An 18,084-nucleotide genomic window follows, 5' to 3' on the forward strand; every position below is an offset into this window, starting at 1 on the left:
AGCCAGTTGGATCCCACTGAGAAGAGTAGGGTCTAAACCACAAGCTGGGATCTCCAGCCTACAACACCAGAGCCCAAAAAGAACACAGAAAACAGCCAGCTGCGAAAAGTGGCAGGGTTGCTCTCTGCCAGAGACAGGTAGCTGGAGACGCAAAGAACCATTTAAAGGGCCAATGCATAAATTTATATTTGTAGCCATTTACTCTGCTCTCTGGCACAGGTAGGGGCACAGTAGGTTAGAGATACCTGAGGAGAGACTGGGGAAGGAGGCTTTGGGGAGAGAACTGAGAGAGTAGCCAGCGGGATCTCGGTGCTGACTCATCCCCCATGCAGCAGCAGCCATTTTGGTCAGGCAGAGACAACTCCCCATGAGCAGCAGGAGCATCAGAGAACCCAATAGCCCCACCCCCAGGTGGGATTCCACCCCGCCCTGTGTTGTCTAAGCTATTTGCTGAATGCAGAGTGGCAGCCACAGATAGTAGATCCCTGGCTAAAGGGGGTGCAGAGAGGTCTAGAGACACTTGAGGAGAGACTGGGGACAGAGGCTTTGGGAGAGAATGGAAAGAGTAGCCAGCAGGGTCTTGCTGCTGACTCATCGCCCATAAGACAGCAGCATGAGAGGACCCAATAACCCCACCCCCAGGAGGGACTCTGCCTTGCCCTGAGCTGTCTAAGGCTGCTGAGTGCAGAATGACTAGATTAACAACTGAAGGAGACAGCCACAGACAGTAGATTCCTAGAAGTCTCAAACAGACTGCCTAAGGTCAGACAGGGTCAACATCTGACATCATCAGAAGCAGATCCAGAAATTAAAAACAGCAGTCTCCTACCATAGAAGTTAACACCAAAAAATTAGGAAATCAAGACAGATCAACTTAAGAAGCAGAAGAAAAAAAAAGTGTCTCACAAATAATGGGAAGACAAAGAAATACCCTCCAGGTGAAGGGAAAGGAGGAATCCCCAGAAAGAGAATGAAATGAAATAGAGACAAGTAAACTATCAGAAACTGAATTCAAAACAATGGTTCCAAGGAAGCGCAATGAGCTCAGTGAGCTCAGAGAGAACTACAAAATACTACAGGGAAACTATGAGGAACTTACCGCAAACTATATCAGCATGAAAAAGGGCATAGAAACTATCAATAAGACACAAGAGTACATTAAGAATACAATTTCTGAATTGAAGAACACAGTAGAAGGAACCAAAAGCAGGCTCGATGAAGCCAAAAGTCGAATCAGCGAGCTGGAGGACAAGGTAGAAAAAAGCTCCCAAAAAGAGCAAGAAAACGAAAAAAAGACTCAAAAAGAATGAAGATGCATTGAGGGAAATACAGGACAACCTGAAATGTAATAATATCTGTATAATTGGATACCAGAAGGAGAAGAGGATGAGGAACGGATAGGGAACCTGTTTGAAAAAGTCATGATGGAAAACTTCCCTAATTTGAGGAAAGAAAAAGTCACACAAGTCCAGGAAGCAGAGAGGGTCCCATTCAAGAGAAACCCCATGAGGCCCACTCCAAGACACATCATCATTAAAATGGCAAATATCAAAGACAGAGAATCCTGAAGGTAGCATGGGAGAAAGAGGTAGTAACATATAAGGGAGCCCTGATACAGCTAGCAGCTGGCTTCTCAACAGAAACACTGCAAGCCAGAAGGGAGTGGCAAGAAATATTCCAAGTCATGAAAAGCAAAGGCCTGCAACCAAGACTGCTCTACCCAGCAAGACTCTCAATTAAAATGGAAGGTGAAATAAGGAGTTTCCCAGACAAAAGAAGGCTAAAAGAATACACCTCCACCAAACCAGCACTGCAAAATATGCTAAAGGGACTGCTTTAAGATGAAGAGAAAGAGTCTATGAATACCCAGTTCATTTCACAGTTGCCAATTCTTGATATTACCAATATTTTTTAATACATATTAATCTGATTGTGACAATGATGTGTTATTTTAATTGTTCCTCTGTTATTTGTTGAAACTAAACCTGTTTTTGTATATTTCTTGCCTATTTCTATTATTAGTAAAAAGCTTTAAGTGACTTTTTGGTATTCTTTATCCATTTTTTGACTAAATATAGAATTTTGTCCCTTAAAAAAAAACAAACCATTACCCCTTTTTTAGATGTGTTGCAAATACTTTCCTGTTCTATTACTTGTCCTTTAAGTTTTTTATATGTATATTACTATACAGTCTTAACCTTTAATATAGTCATATTTTCAATATTTTACTTCTTAGCTTCTGGGTTCGAATATTGTACTTCAGGAGAAGAAAAATATTAGTTTGCATTTTCTCCTAAAACTCCTTAGATTCTACATATTGATTTTTAACTCATCTGAATATTTTTTGTATAATGTGTGAGATAGGGCTCTATATTTGTTTTATTTCAAGTAATAGTGGTCCATGCACCTTATTTGTTGAATAAGCCTTATTTTTCCCATGGATTTGAAATAGCAACTTAATCATATATTACATTTTTAGACAAATATATATGTTTGTCTCTAAAATGCTCATTATATTTCATTGATCTACCTGATAATTTCTGTGCTGGTGTCATGTTTTAATTGCTGAGACTTTATAATGGTTTGAAATTTTTTAATATTTTATAATTAACTTTGGCATATAAAAATAAATAAAATCAGTCTGCATTAAAGAAAGAAAGAAGAAGAAAGAAAGGAAGGAAGGAAGGAGGGAAGGAAGGAAGAGAGATGGAACTCCTACCTTTTGTGACACCATGGATGAAACTGGACAATATTAAGCTAAGTGAAATAAGCCAGTTGATGAAATACAAATGCCATATGATCTCACCTTTAAGTGGAATCTATTCAATAAAATAAGCTAATGAACAAAATAAACAAAAGTGACCAGAGGGGATGGGGACAGAGGACAATGGTGGAAAGAAGGGGAAGGGACTAGACAAAGAACATGTCTGAATGACCCATGGACATGGACAACAGAGTGGGAACTGACTGTGGGAGCAGGGGGCAGGGTGGGATGTGTGGAGGGGGTTAAAGAGGGAAAAATTGAAACAACTGTAATAGAATAAACATGATTTATAAATTAAAAAGAAAGATGGGCCAGAAATGTGCTAAATGATAATATTCCAAAGGAAAAAAAATTCACACTGTTTCTCCAGTGACCTATCTCAGACTATTGAAAAATATGCCACCCAAATTACTCTTTGGCTTAGAAAGAAATTTATAAATCTCTCCCAAATCCTTGTTTTAACTGTTAATTAGGAAACTATCAGTGCTTCCTTTTCAAATAAACCCAGAGTCACATAAATAGATCTTCCTAGAGATAACTGAATTTCTGGGAAACAAGTAACAGGAGAAAGAACAATAATATTTATAAAAATCAAAAAATAAAATATAATTGGCCTTTGGGGAAAAAAGCATTAGTTGATATTTATTCAAGAGAATAGAAGTGACTTGGTAGTTATTTGAATGTGAGGAATGAAAGGCAAGAAGAAATACAGAATATGAAGTTTCCTAATTTAGGTTACTCAGTGAAAGGTGAAGACATTGACTATGGGTGATAAGGTTTGGAATACAACTGAAAGAGAAGGTTGGGGTGGGGAGGAAGAAATGAGTTTATTTTAGACGCTTGACATCAAACTGCTTTCAAGCCATCCACGATAAGAGTGGATTTTATAGAATAAAGTTGGGCTAGATATTAAGATGTGAGAGCCACAATATATAAGTGAGATCACTGAGAAGAGAGTATAGAATGAAATGAGAAATACATCAAGAAGAATACTAACATTTAATAGGAAGGAGTATCAATAAAAGGAATGAAAGAAGAATGGCCAGAGGGGAAAGAGAAGAACCAAATAAAGTGATGTCATGGAACTCAAGGAAAGAAGCTTTACACGGTGGGAGTGGAGGTAAAAGACTTTAATAGAGCCTGTCACAATATGAAGCTTGTCTGTCAACACAGAGATGACACCTGAGAAGTGACTCAACAGGAGATGTGGAAAGTATTTACTTATAGCATGCCCAGATCTGGATGAAAATTTCCTTCTAATTCTTTATTCATGCTGAGTTTTAAAGATCTGATAATAGCTTAAACTGTTAGCTCTCCTAAGAATAAAGGAATGATGTCCTGAGTTCTGAGGTCAGACATTATTCAGCAAAAATAGCTGGGCTTGGGGGAAGGGAATGGAAGCCTAGAGGCTTTCCTAGAGCTTATAACATCACATCATTTCTCACTATGTGGCACTTCTTCCAGTTACAGATATAACAAGACATTGAACATTTTTCTATGCTGGTGCTGCTTACAGTGATTGCTATCTGTTTATAGGTTTGTGGCCAAAAAACCTAATGTGTAGTCAGACTCCTTTCCATGCTGGGCACATGTGCATGCTGATGTGTGCTTGGCAGAGGCATTCCTGATTTGCACAGCCTGTTGTAATTTGCCTCTTATGTTCACAATAAGCCTGTGGGTTTTGCTCAAAAATAGCTATCTCATTCCTTGGAATAGCATTCTGAGACTGCTTCTCTGAACTATATTTATTCTCATCACCAAAGGTGATTCTTTAGTGCTTTATGGTTTCTTAAGCACTTTCATATTCACTATATTTAACTCCAGCCATCTATGAGCTAGATGAGTCAGTTGCTAATATTATTTCCATATTATGGATGAGAAAACCAATGTTCAAAGAAATGACAAGACTTAACTAAAATTTGCACAGTTGATATTTGGAAACATGATAATAGCTAATAGGTTTACTGTATTTTCCATGAACTAGCACTGTTTTATCTTTTATATATATGTGTGTATATATATAATTTATACTATTGTATTTATACTATTGTACAAGTCAATCTTGCAAGGGAGATGCTATTATTTTATAGATGCAGAAACTTGGGCAAGAAAAGGGATAAATAATTTCTCCAAGCTAATAAATAGTAGAAGAGGGATTCAATCTCTCTGTCTCTCTCATTTTTAGCATTTGCCAGTTTCCATGGTGCAAATACTCATTCCAAGAGCAGCTTACTTCAAGCTACCAATGTGATGTTAACCAGCTTACAAAGTTCTTGAAAATTTAATAATCAGTTCTGCTTCTATCCTAAGTGTTTTTCTGTAACACACTTAAAACTCCTGACAACAATCTTGTAAGGAAGAGTATGTTTATTAGCCATAGTTTACACATGAGGAAACTGAGGAACAAAGAGGTTAAGTAAATTGCCCCAAATCCAAGCAGCAGGGTCAAGATTTGGATATGAGGACAGAGTTCCTGAACCCCAGCTTGTATCTGCTACCCTGTTCCGCTAGTTTCTCAAACATGGCTGAGGCCTTTCAGCTTCATCTTCAGTGTCTCTTTAAAAAGAAGAAAAGAATCAATTGCTTTGAAATTTCCCTGCCTGGCTGTTCAGCCTCCCATCTCTCTATTCCATTTTACGTACTATTAACAAAATTTTCTCTAAAGAAAAGGGCCAATTACATCATCCCCCTGCTCAAATACTTTCAAACAGTTTGCTGCTACAGATAGGATAACATACAAACTCCACCCCTTGGTACCCATGTCCTCTGTGCCCAATTCTAAATACCTTTTCTAGTCTTCATTACAGCTCTCCTAAAAGTATTGTCTGCTTCAGTTACGCCGCATTAATTGTGATTTCTCAAACAGTACATGCACTTTTTTAGCTCTGGGCACACACTAATCTCTCCATCTGTCAAAGTCCTACCATCTTTGAAGGTTCTGTACAAATGCTATTTTCTCTCTGAGGTCTTTCCACATGTCTTCAGTTGAAATAAATTTATTTTCTACTTTCCCATTGTCCCCCTACATTTGATTTGTGCTACCTCTATTACAGCACTCAGGCCAATCTGTTTTTTATTATAGCTATATTCTATAGTGTGGGAGATATGCCTGTCTCTCCTACCATAGAATGAGTCTTTAAGGGCAGGGGCTATGATCAATTCTTCATATCTCACCCACAGAATCCAGAATAGTGTCTTTCTAATAGCGGAAGCTGAGTGAACATTTGTGAATTTTATTGCTAGATTATATCAAAGAAAATCAGAAAGCGTGGTGAAAACTGAATATTTACTCCCAGTGTATGGTAATTTCTTGATTACAGGAGTGCCAGTCTCCTCATTCAATCAGGGAACTTGTGAGAAAGCAACAAGGAGTGAACTCGTGAGAGAGCAACCACTGACCGAGGGAGGTCTCGTAGCAGGTCCTGTCCTGGTCTTGTCTTCCGCCACTCATCTGAGGTGGTGATGATGTTTTCCACTGAAATCCTCCCCTTGATCACTGGCACAGCCACCTCTAGGACCGCACATCCATCCTAGAGGGTGGGGGTCTTTCACTTCATGGAACAAGAGCACAAAACATCTCTTTCTCCCCTGACCTTTTTATGTCTCTGCTGTCTTATTTTAAGGCCTTCACAGTACAACAGATCTGATGATCAACTTTCCTAAGGCAGCTGCTCAAATACCTCAGAGGTAATGTGCTTCTATTTCAGACAACTCCCCTGAAGCAAATAAGGAAATAAGGCAAATCATACAACTTTTTTGTTGCTTAGTGCATAGAAATGTTTTATGTGTATACTATACTGTAGTCTATTAAGTGTGCAATAGTATTTTATCTAAAATATACATATCTTCATTTGAAAATACTTTATTGCTAAAAATGCTAACCATAATCTAAGCCTTCTTTTGGCCGATGGAGGGTCTTGCCTCAATGTCGGGGCTGCTGACTGATCAGGGTGGGGGCTGCTGAAGGTTGGGGTGGCTGTGGCAATTTCTTAAATTAAGACAACAATGAAGTTTGCCCCCTCAGTTGACTCTTCCCAAATAATTTCTCTGTAGCATGAGATGCTATTTGATAGCGTCTTGCCCACAGTAGAACTTCTTCCAGAATTGTAGTGAATCCTCTCAAATAGTGCCCCTGCTTTATCAACTAAGTTTCTGCAATTTTCCAAATCCCTTGTTATTATTTCAATAAACTTCACAATATCTTCTCCAGGAGTAGATTCCATCAAAGGAAACCACTTTCTTTACTCATCCATAAGAAGCAACTATTCATTTGTTTAAGTTTGTCTTAAGATTGTAGTAATTCAGTCACATCTTCAGGTTTCATTCCTAATTCTAGTTCTCTTGCTCTTTCTACCACATCTGCAGTTCCTCTTTCCACTGAAGTCTTGAACCCCTCAAAGTCATCCATGAGGTTTGGAATCAACTTCTTTCAAATTCCTGTTGATGTTGATATGTTGACATATTCCCAGGAAACACAAATGTTCTTAATGGAATCTAGAATGATGAATCATTCCAGAAAGTTTCAATTTACTTTGACCACATCCATAAGAAGAATGATATAGTAGCTATAGCCTCACAAAATGTATTTCTTAAATAATAAAACTGAAAAATATCTGCATAATGGATGTTATATTAGCAGACATGAAAACAACATTAGTCTCATTATATATCTCCATCAGAGCTCTTGGATGACCAGGTGCAATGACAATGAGCAATAATATTTTGAAAGAAATCTTTTCTTTTAAATGAAAAATAGATCTCAACAGTAGGCTTAAAATATTCAGTAAACCATATTTCAATAAATGTGCTATCAGCCAGGCTTTGTTGTTCTACTTAGCACTTGCAAAGTAGATTTAGCATAATTCTTAAGGGCCCTAGGATTTTCAGAACAGCAAATGAGCATTGGCTTCAACTTAAAGTCACCAGCCACATCAGCCCCTAACAAAAGAGGTAGCCTGTCTTTTGAAGCTTTGAAGTCAGGCACTGACTTTTCTCTTGCTATGAAAATCCTAGACGGCATCTTTCATTAATAAGGTTGTTCTTCCTCCATTGAAAATCTGTTGTTTAATGGAGCCACCTTCATTAATTACCTTAGTTTGATCTGGATAACTTGCTGCAGCTTTCACATAAGCACTTGCTACTTCACCTTGCACTTTTTATATTATGAAGGTGGCTTCTTTTTGTAGACCTCAGGAACCAGCCTTTTCTCACTTCAATTTTTTTTTTTTTTTTTTTTTTTTTGCAGCTTCCTCACTTCTCCCAGCCTTCCTAGAATTAAAGAGAGTTAGGGCCTTGCTCTGGATTAGGCTTTGGCTTGAGGAAATGTTGTGGCTGGTTTGATCGTCAGTCCAGACCACTAAAATGTTCTCCATATCAGCAACATTGCTGTTTTGCCCTCTCATTATTTGTGTGTTCACTGGAGGAGCACTCACAATTTCTTTCAAGAACTTTTCCTTTGCATTTACAGCTTGGCTAATTGTTTGGCTCAAGAAACCTAGCTTTCAACCTATCTTGGCTTTTGACATGCCTTTTTTATTAAGTTTAATCATTTCTAGCTATTAATTTAAATTAAGACATGAAACTCTTCCTTTCATTTGAATGCTTGGAATCCATTGTAGAGTTATTAATTGGCCTAATTTTAACATTGTTTTGTCTCAGGGAATATTAAGGCCAGAGGAAAGGGAGAGAGATGGTGAAACAGCTGGTCAGTGGAACAGTCTGAACACACACAACCTTACAACATTTATTGATTAAGTTTGCCATCTTTTATGGGTGTGGTTTGTGGCATCCCCCCAAAATTAATATAGTAACATCAAAAATCACTGACCACAGATCACCACAACAAATATAATAATAATCAAAAAGTTTGAAATATTGTGCCATTTACCACAATGTGACACAGACACAAAGTGAGAACATGCTGTTGGAAAATGGTACTGATAGACTTGCTTGACACCAAGTTGCCACAAACTTTCAAGTTACTGTGAAGCTCAATAGAGAGAAGAGCAATAAAAAAGATATGCCGGTATCTAGAAAGTCTACACTATCTACCACCACTATAAGATGAATAAAGTTGACTTAGTGCTTTCCAGGACTCTCAGGTGTGCTCAAGGTGAGTTCCTGGTACTCTTCCAGGTAGAGCAAAAAAATGAAAATAGCACCCTCACTTCACTTTACACCAATCCAATTACCAGAAGGCATCTCCCTGCACTAATACAGGGCAAGGTATCTCAACAGCAGCTCTTTTGGCATTTGGGACTGGATAAGTCTTTGATGTAGGGTCTATCTTATTCATTCTAGGATATTTACCAGCATTTTTGGCCTGTACCTACTAGATCCCAGTAACAACCCCTTTCAGTTGTGACATCCAAAAATGACATCTCTACATATTGCCAAATGCCCTTGGGTGGCAAAAAGTCTCCCAGTTGAGAACCACTGACACAGGGCTTTCCTGACACAAGTTGCCACATAAGTGACCCCAGTCAGGCTATGATTTCATTGGTCTCTGCCGCCCTTCAGTTAGTAGCCCATGATCAGCTGTATGCTGTCTTTGGGGTTAGTGTTCATGGTTCTAGTCCTTGGCATATGGTCCTGGATGGCTGCCTCCAGGGTGGGTGACAGGATGGCTATCATCTGCGACATCGCTAGTGAATTCCAGATAGAACAGAAGGTGAGAAGGGAATATTTCCAGCAGATGTTGTGTTCAGGTTGGCTACTATTCCTTTGAGAGTTCTCTTACCTCTGAGTCTGGCACTCTGAACAAGGGCCCAGCAAGGGGAAGGAAAAAAAAAAAGGCAAATGAGTTCAACCTGAAGGCTCTTGTTCTAATTAGCTTGCATTTATTTGCAAAGAAAGAATAGTTTTGGAAGGATCTCATTTTATGGGATCTTGCCCTAAATTCAAACTACATAAGACATTCTCCTTAGCTGCTTTAACAAAACACCTCAAAAGGTCAATAAGGCATTTGGGGGAAGGGAGAATATACATATATATATATATATTTTTTTAAACCTATTGTCAAATTTCTATCCTTCTTCAACACAAACACATCCTTTTCTACCCAGGTTCTTTCTTCCCTTTTTGAAAGGTTTGTGTATGTATTTCTAAATAAGGATAAAATATCTTGTCAATGAACATTAGAAATTGTTCACAGATCTTCCAATAACTTGCTTTTCTGTAAAATGAAGCAGTACAAGTTTTATATTATATTGGTGTTCAGAATGTTTCTTTATGAAGCTTTTTCCTTGGTGTTAAATGGCCTAAAGTACCATATGTTTCTTAATAAAAAGCCACGTAAAAACGTACATTAATAAACTGAACTCAAAGAAAAGCTGCCCCAAGACGGCTCTAACTAATCCTTTTTATGAGCTTGCCAACAATTTCAAGATTGTTTTAATGAAAAAAAATTTATGTTTCTGTCTTTGTGAACCACAGCACGCCAGTTTCCTCCCTGTGCCCCCACCCCGCTCCCAGGCCCAGCCAATTCTCCAGTGCCCCACAGAAGGGCTCGCTCATACCTCGGCAAGCAGTTCACTGGAAGGGCTCAGCTGCCTGGAAGCCCTGCACGCACACACGTGGCCAAGCAGCCACTTCCAAGTCCCTTCCCAGGCACCACACCGCCCCCTCCACGGCCACTCTGTCTTCTCCCTTGAATACGCTGTGCAGGGTAAGCAGGGGAGCCTGCATGGTCCAATGACTTTAAAAAGGAAAATTCCTTGGAGCCCGGCCTGAGGAGCCATGAGCATGTTTCCAGATTTAATGTTTCTCAGTATGTTGGAGGAGAACAAATGTGGCCTTTATAATCAACGTATCATATCATCATACAATATTGTAATCGCTTATTTATTTACTGGTCTCAGATATTAGACAGTAAATTCCTTGAAAGTGAAATTACATTTTGTTGATCAAATATAGTGCTTTAGCATAATGCCTGGTTTATCAATAGACCTTCAATCTATATATACTGAAATTTGATTGCATTCAAATTCCAGTGTGACCACACACTGGCTCTAAGTTTCATAATGTTTGCTGAATATATGAGTGAAGAGAATATGTTAAGTAACTGCACCATGTAACTACTGTCATGTATTATAATACATGCTAGAAGTCCCTCAATAATGATGTCACATTTTTTATTATGCTTTAATTATATTTTTATTATTATTAATGCTAGCTATGAGCCTCAGTTTTTTTCCCCACCCTTAAAGTGGGTCTCATAATGCCTGATCCTTACTCGATCATTTTGAGGATTTAGAGACCCATAGAAGGTGCCTTAACAAGGTTGATTTTTCTAGTTCCCTTTTTTCAGCAGAAGTAAAGGCCATTTTGTTTCCTACCACCTATTGGAACACAAAAACACAGCAGTTCCCATCTGCCAACATGCCTTAACACTGCCACAATCCTTCAAAGGGAAGGGCACAGGATTCCCTTGCAGCTTCCCCTCTCCATCCTTAGAGAGAGCACACAGCGGGAGGCACCTGGTTGGGAAGAAATACCAGCCAAATTTGCAGCTAACATCTATTGATTATACACTCATCATCTTTGTTTGTATTTTTTCTTTTTCTTCTTCTGTATCAATAAATTTATTTTTGAGAAATGCTAGCTTGTCTCCCCAGCACTAGTGAGAATAAGAAAGCACTGTTAACTCTTTGTGGTTTTGCAGACAGTGGGGTATTGCTCAAGACTTGGTATGATAGTGGTATCCTGGAGGGTGAACTCTTCTAGGGGTAGGGTGAAAACTAAAGGAGACATCGTTGAGCACGGCATCTCTTCCCACCCGAAGTTCTTTCCTTGGTAAACTGTGGATTTGCTTGCTTATTTTTTTTTTAATCTCTGAAGACATTGTGTTTTAGGTATTTTTAAATATTTCCATTTCTTACAGAGTGTCATTTAGAGAAAAAAGATGTCTTCTTGGGTGACCACAGGGACAAAGGCAGGACAATCAAGCGTAGTTATATAGATAAAATTCTGGGCCCTTACAAGAGAGAACATTCCAGCAATTAGAATGTATCAAAAGGATGGAGATGGCTAGAAGGTGGTGAACTTGCCACCCCAGGAAATGTCCAAGCAGAGATTGGGGTAAACTAGCCAGAGACGCCATAAGAGAGATTTTTGCTTTGAGTAAGGAATTTAACTAGAGGACATGTAACCAAAAAAAAAATTTTTTCCCCCACCCTGCCTCAGGATAAATGTAAACCTGTTCTTATCTCTGAGTTCACACATTTACTCATGCAAGGTGATCCTACTCATTTTCTTCTATGATTAGCCTTAATGAGCACAATATTGAGTTGGTTTCTGTCTTGGGAGAAGACTTCTGGAGAGAATGGAAGATGCCTTCGATCAAGAGTCCTTTGTGACTGAGGCCTTACAGTTGTTTTCTAGCCCCTTGTTTGTTAAGTTTACTTTTTTTTTTTTTTTTTTATCATTAGACTACTTTCCCCCCTCTCTGGTTTTCATCCACATGAAAAGGTTCTGACCCTTGACTTCTCTTGACTCTTGGTTGCTGCACATGCCCTCAATTTTGCTTGTCTGGTTGGTGTCTGTATTTCTGCTTTGCCTTGATCTTAATTTATATTTGCACCCAATTCCTAACTACCTGCAAATTTGCTATGACGGTTAAGAGATTGAGTTATGAATTGGCATGCATTCAAAATATTATTCTTTCTAACTGGCACACCTTGGACAAGTTACTCTAGTCTTCTGAACTTTATTTTCTCAGCTATTACATGGAAATGATTTTAGTACCTATATGCTGGGTGAGAGGCGGGTAGCATACAGTCTGTGCTCAATAAACATTACTATAATTATCATTTCACGAAGACTGATTCCACTCATAATCTCAGGTTCTAGCTTCCTAAATGATGCTCTAAAACTAACAACCACTATCCCAATACAAAACAAAATCTTAATTTGGGCTTCCCTTTCTTAGTAGAATAGACATGTTCTAGCTATACTGGCTATAAACACATTTCCATAAGACAAATCCTACTTGTCCATTAAAGTTCATTATAAAATTGAGAAACCAATTCTCTCAAAAATTATTTTGGACCCTGAATATAATGAAATTGAACTTCAGAATTAAGGAAATCTTTCAAATTGAAAATAACTTACCAGTGAGATATTATGCATATTTAAAACAGTTGTCATAATTACATACTATTTACACAGTTATAAGAACAAGACAAGTGCAAGAAGCATGGGACCTCCAAATTCCGTCCATCTGTATGTAAAACTCTTTAAAATAAAATTGTGACTAAATTCATGAATTTTTGAGTTTATAAATCTATCCAGCAAAGTGAGATCATGTGTCAGTGATGCAAAATTATTACTCTCTACTATGGTTAACATTATTATTCCATCTCAGAACAAGAGAACAAGATATCATATGGGTTCAGGAAAGAGGGACCTGAAAATATTTGTTGTTGTTGTTAATTTTTATTAAATTTATTTGGGTGACACTGGAAACGTTTTTGATGAAACTGGCACAGTGCACTCTTGTTAGCCATTGGTTGTTTCCTGCATATGTCCATCAATCTAAATTCTACTCCAAACCAAAATGCAAATAGAACTGAACCCAAATGTTAATGTTCCACTAAACCATGAATTGAATCAGCTTTCCCTGGGGGAAAAGAAAGAAAAAAAAAAAAACAACTACTAGAGAAGTTTGAGTTGAAGCCAAAACTATGTTTTATGAAACTATTGAACTGGAACAAAATCAGATCAAAATATACCATGAACTGAATTTAAACTAAACAAATAAATTTTTTATTTCTTTCAAATTGAATCGCTGGCTACAAATAAGGTTTACTTTAGTGCATATGATATTTATTTCAATACATGTATAGTTTACCTTGAGCAATTTTTTTCGATGTCAATCTTCTCCTTTATCCAAAGGGGACAATGAGCAGTACCTTCTTCACTAGAGTTACTGTGAGGATTGAATGAAATAATAAGCAAGCACTTCCATCACCATTGTATTCATCATCATCATCGTGAACATCATCATATCTGCATTTTTGTCCAGCACACAAAGGGTGAACTTTGCATTTTTAAGTCCTCCAATATGTCCACTGGCCACCAGAGGGCAGCAAAAAGGTAGAAACCCTTGCTAGAACTGACTGTGGAACTTTTACAAGCTCAAGCAGGGAGGGCCTACTGTGTGTGAAACGGCTCTAAAGACCTTGCATATATTAACTAATTTAATCCTTAAAACAATGCCCCAAGGTGGCTTCTGTTATTATTCTCAGAGAGCAGATGAGGAAACTGAGGCAAAAAGAAAAGGTGAAGAAATTTGTGCAAGGTCACCCAAAAACAGATGAGAGAGCCAGGAACTAAACCCAGGCATCCTGGCTACAGAGCCCTCATACTGCTGTATACCACCATTTGATGTTCATTTGGGAGGATGCTAATCTGGGAGAGGTTCATATCCTGGCCTGGTCCATGAGCACAGTTGGGACTGCAACCCAGGATGATGTTATAAAAATCTGTCCACTGTGTAGGACCCAGAGTATAGAGAGTCAAAACCTGAGCCAGAGAGTGTGATGTGGTCAACAGCAGTATTAGAAACTAATTCAGGGCATCAACAAAGTAAACAGAAGAACATTCAGCAAGGGGGATCGGAAGATGGGATTCGGGCATAACTGTAGGAAAATGATCAGGATAGTTGCCTTTGACAAAAAGCAGTATTCTCATGATGGCTGAGTCCACCTGGTGCATCATTCTGAACCTTCAGTATGTCTTAAGGTTTAAAGTACCAGAACTAATCAAACAACAGGAAGCTGACTCTGTTCCATTTTCACAACCATTTCTATCTCAAGGGGTATTGTTCTGTTTATTTTTCAAAGTACAAAGCAAACAACAACAACTACAACAAAACTGTCATTCTGCTCATCATAGCCAAGCCTCTCAAAATAACAGTATGTACCAACTTCCTAAGTTTCTCATTGCCCACCTGCTCCCCAGCCTGCTGCAGTCAGACTTCTGCCTGCACTGCTCCCCTGAGACTAACTCACCAAGGTCACCAGTCATCTTCCAAATGCCAAACACAGTAGCTACTTTCATCTTTTCAGACATGCCTGTACCTTTGACATTGTCAGCCATTCGTACCCTCATGAAACTCTCCAGCCCTTGATTTGAAATACCTTGTTTGGCCATCCTCACTCCTGGATGTACCATGCTTCTCTGAATGTTATTTGGTAGTCTGATTACTGGCTCATTTTGTCTGCCATCTCATGTCAAAAAAACAGTGTGATGGCTTTTCACTGGCCTCCCCACCTTCCTTCTGGACACTCCAATTCCATCCCCAACATCGCTGCTGACAGAGTGTCCAAAAATACTGAAATACTGCTCCTATCATGATTCTCCCTTGCATAAAATGATTCAATGGCTCCTGTTTCCCCATTATGAAAACTATTTAGCATGCCATTCAAGAGTCCTCTTCCTGCTTTTCCATGTGGTTCTGACAATGGCTATATGTTTGCTCAGAGCTCCTCAAAAATTATTCCAGTTTCCATAGCTTCTCAAACCTCTTTTTATTTGCACCCTTCAAAATTCAGCTCAATCATCTCCTGCTTCTTTTGCAGGATTTTCTGGAATTCTGCCTCCTGGACAGAGATGCTGGCTTCCCTCAGAGCACCCCAGTGCCCAAGGAGCCATTGGATGATCGTGGCTCATTCACAGACTCTGCTGTCCTTGGGTGAAGGACCATGTGGAGTGTAGCTTGGTATCCTTAGCACTTACCACAGATAGGCACTTAATATAGTACAGATAAGTAATTAATGGATTTTCATAAGAAAAAAATCAACGGGAATGGTGGAACTAAGATACGATGACTGGCGTGTTAGTGCTCACAAAACGATAGGTGATTTAAAACTTGAATCTAGATTTTTAATATATCTCATTAGTTCTTAAAGAGCTGAAGGGCAAAGGCAATGCTGAATGCTGCAAATTATAAGTTAAGTGAGAGTCATCATATTGATTTTATTTCTATATCGATGAGAAGGCAGTGAGAATGTTAATGAGAACCAGCAGGGTCATATGGAGCAGTGGGCCCAGTCCAAGCAGGTCTGACGGCCCAGAGAGCAGCCTGCGGGACTGGCTTTCCTCTCCACGGACCACTCAGTAGAACAAATCCTGACAGTTTAACATGGAGCATAAAATGCTCTCTCAGAGTAACGGGGCACTTAGCATGTATGACTAAATTCATGTGGACCAGATTTTTTTGTTTGCTTGTCTCGCCAAAAGGAGTAAAATCTGTTCACCCTGCCTACTTCTGCCTCCTAATTTAGAAGTAATTTAATAGTCTGAGAAAAATTGTATGTGCACCTTCCCTATTTGTTTAGTAAAACTTCAGAGAAACATCACCATTGCTTTCATCTGCTATCCTAGCAGAGAACTAAGCCATAGCCAGCAGAGGCAGAGACTGCAAAGAAGTGTCCTTGTGGTAGCTATTCTCCTTTTTATTTTTTTTTGCCTTGAATTTGAAGGCTGAGAAAGGGTAATAAGTATGAACTTCTATTTCTCTTCCCATCTGTTCCCCGACTGTCAGGCGAGAAGCGGAATGGAGCAGGGCAAGCCCCTGCCCTAGTACTGTAAATCAACAGTGTGGGTTATTTCATTCTTTCCCACTGGACTTACCTTCAGTCCCCAGTGTAGCGTGGTGATTACACACATGGCCTTTGCATTCAACATTCTGGGTTCAAATCCTAGCTCTTCAAGTTATGAGCCATGTGAATTTCAGACTAGTTATTCAACCCCGTGGGTCCTCAGTACTCTCAATTGTAACAGGGGGATAATAATAACTTCCTCCGAGAGTTGCTCTAATGAGAAAATGCCTATAAAATGCTTGGCATCAAGCCTGAATCAGCACTTTGTAAATGTGAGCTGTTATGACTTTGAGTTTAAATTCTTAGAAACTGGATTGGCTTTCATGAAGCTCCAGATCGATCCAAGCTCAGTGTTCCTTCGCATCTGGCCTAAAAACTTTTGGAAACCTCAAGATGACTGCCATGGCAGCGACGGCAGAGCACCATGTCAGCTGACAAGAATGAGCAGATTGGCTTCCCTATGGCTGGAAGGAATGGCTCTGGCAATCACAAGCAATTGTTGCTACTGTCAAAAGCACAGACCCAACATTGATCTGGATGAGAAAGTTGGATCACTCTGAGTTTGTTCATACACAAGCCAATCTATCAACAAAATTCCAAATGCCCCTTCTCCTGAATGATGAGGTAGCAAAGGAGTGGACAGGCCAGGTCACCGAGTCTGGAATCCTGCATCCCACTGTGTCTTGCTTGTCGAATATCAGATCAAAGTGAAAAGAGATCAGGAAGGAACTGAGCCAACTTTTAATGTGCAAGACTAAACATAATTTGATTTTCAAATTTGAGACCAAGTTCTGAGGACTGACCACTGGAAACGTTCTCTATGAGCTTTCTTTTTCTAAAGAGACGTGTATAAATCACACAATAAGTAAAGATGCTGTTTCCACAGGCATTCTCTGAGGCATAATCTCCTTTCTGTAGATATAAAGTAGACTGGCCAATAGAAGGATGCCAGTGGAGAAGAGGATGGCAGAGAGGTTAATAAAAGAATCTTGGAAAGTTTTCCAAATTGCACAACTGTGGCTCTTTTAAAGTCATTTCTCAAGGGAGGTTCTGAAAAACCACTACAAGGGCACTTTCACTAGTACAGATCACCCAAAACAAAATGAAGAATGTATCTCAGCAACAAAAACAGGAAAAAGGAAAAAGGTTCATGGACATGGACAAGTGTAGTGATTGCCAGGGGGAGAGGAGTATAAGGGGACTAAATGGTGATGGAAAAACTACAATAAAGATTAAATTGAAAAATAACAAATCTAAGCCGAGCCTTAATACCAGGGTGCCATAGACAGATGGCGTATCAGTCAGGATTCCCTCAGAGAAGCAGAGCCACAGGCTATGCGTATATTCACACATACACATACGTGTGTGTGTATGTGTGTGTGTACACATGCATAGCCTGTAGTTCTGCTTCTCTGAGGGAATTTTGACTGATAAGTATATTGGTAAGTGTGTGGGTAAGAAGGTAGATGTAAAGTGAGAGGAGAATCCATAAGCATGAGCTCGTATCCCATGAGACAGACTGTGTCCGTTCTTGTTGCCTCTGATTTTAGTGCTATGGACAACTAGGGCCCTTCATCATGGAACGATACACATATATCTGGCCCAGGAGTTGAAGGATCTGAAGGGGAATCCAAAGAAAGATGAAGTAGTTGCAGGTCCAGCTACTACTTCACACCAATGAGGTGGCTCAGCCACAATCTGGTGAGCTGCAAACTG

Source organism: Pteronotus mesoamericanus, unplaced genomic scaffold (assembly GCF_021234165.1).
Source record: "Pteronotus mesoamericanus isolate MK-2021 breed Mesoamerican mustached bat unplaced genomic scaffold, CSHL_Meso_final scaffold_174, whole genome shotgun sequence".
In the NCBI taxonomy this organism is placed as follows: Eukaryota; Metazoa; Chordata; class Mammalia; order Chiroptera; family Mormoopidae; genus Pteronotus; species Pteronotus mesoamericanus.